Source organism: Mirounga leonina, unplaced genomic scaffold (genome assembly GCF_011800145.1).
Source record: "Mirounga leonina isolate KUSES-001 unplaced genomic scaffold, KU_Mleo_1.0 Mir_198, whole genome shotgun sequence".
Lineage (NCBI taxonomy): Eukaryota > Metazoa > Chordata > Mammalia > Carnivora > Phocidae > Mirounga > Mirounga leonina.
The window spans coordinates 22,506-24,535 of NW_023270497.1; positions in this window are offsets into that span (position 1 = coordinate 22,506).

Here is a 2,030-nt window from a genome sequence, read left to right on the forward strand (position 1 = left end):
TCAACCATTTGGAGTCTATTTTTGTGTGTGGTGTTAGGAAAATTGGATAGCCACATGCAGAAAAATGAAACTGGACCATTTTCTTACACCACACACAAAAATAGACTCCAAATGGTTGAAAGGCCTCAATATGAGACAGGAGTCCATCAAAATCCTAAAGAAGGACATAGGCAGCAACCTCTTCAACCTCAGCCACAGCAACTTCTTCCTAGAAACATCGCTAAAGGAAGGGAAGCAAGGGTAAAAATGAAGTATTGGAACTTCATCAAGATAAAAAGGTTTTGTACAGCAAAAGAAACAGTCAACAAAACCAAAAGACAACCGACAGAATGGGAGAAGATATTTGCAAATGACATATCAGATAAAGGGCTAATATCCAAAATGTATAAGGAACTTATCAAACTCAACACCCAAAGAACAAAGAATCCAATCCAGAAATGGGCAGAAGACATGAACAGACATTTTTCCAAAGAAGACATCCAAATGGCCAACAGACAAATGGAAAAGTGCTCAATATCGCTCGGCATCAGGGAAATCCAAATCAAAACCTCAATGAGATCCCACCTCACACCACTCAGAATGGCTAAAATTAACACGTCAGGAAAGGACAGATGTTGGCGGGGATGTGGAGAAAGGAGAACCCTCCTACACTGTTGGTGGGAGTGTAAGCTGGTGCAGCCACTCTGGAAAACAGTATGGAGGTTCCTCAAAGAATTAAAAATAGAGCTGCCCATTGATTTTAAGTGGATAATAACATAGAAGTATCTCAAATACATGCAATATAAAATATAAACTTCAATTCAAAATTGATGTAACAGAAATTTTAGTATTTTATTTTTTTAAATATTTTATTTATTTGACAGAGAGATACAGCGAGAGAGGGAACACCAGCAGTGGGAGTGGGAGTGGGAGAGGGAGAAGCAGGCTCCCCGCCGAGCAGGGAGCCTGATGTGGGACTCGATTCCAGGACCCCGGGATCATGACCTGAGCCTAATGACTGAGCCACCCAGGCGCCACTATATGTAGTTTTTAAAAAAGATTTTACTTATTTATTTATTTGCTCTGTGGGAAGCCTGCTTCTCCCTCTCCCACTCCCACTGCTTGTGTTCCTGCTCTCACTAACTCTCTCTCTGTCAAATAAATAAATAAAATCTTTAAAACAATAAAAATAAATAAATAGAATAAAAAACTATATACATATGCCATATATATATTATTGAATTAAACCATGATTGTGATATGCTCATTATTGTGTCTTATTTATAGCTATTTTGATGCACAGAATATCTGTATCATTTAATGATACTCTGGGTATTGCTCATATATGCTAGATACTTAAAACAATGTAATATTTATGAAAGGTTTTGCACACTTAAAATTTTTCACTGCTTACCAATTAATTTACATAAATAGTAAATAAGGATTTGCTATCTTATAGATTATGAATAAATTCCAATCCTAAAATCTTGGTAATCATTAATCTATTTTAGTTTTTGATAGAGTGAATTTGTAAGGGAAATACAAATGTTACATAAATATAAAAAAGAAATCATTTGCATATACATCTAATTCTACTACCATAGATACTTACAGATAAGAAAAATGAAAGCTTGAGGCTTTAGGGAAAATATAAATAATCTCTGAAAATAAAGGAGATTCTCCATGTTTTATTTGCAGGTAATGCTATATTTCAGAGTAAGTTGGACATAACTTGATTTAAGCAGGTCTTAATAAACCAGTTAGATAATTAGTCAAATTACCAGTTAATTAAAATGTGATTAATTTTATAATTAATAACTTAATCAGTTAATAAATTAATCTACCTCCTACCTTTGAGGATGTATGATTACTGGTAACAAAATTCAAATAAGTAAAACCATTTTTTATGTTCCTTAGTGTTATAAACATTTATGAAATTGACTTTTTGCCATGCACACGTTTAATCAAATTCAGCATTTTGCGAGTACATACTAGGTATAAAATTTAACTGTTGCAAGGTCTCTACACTGAGGTAAGTTCCCTCTAATCGT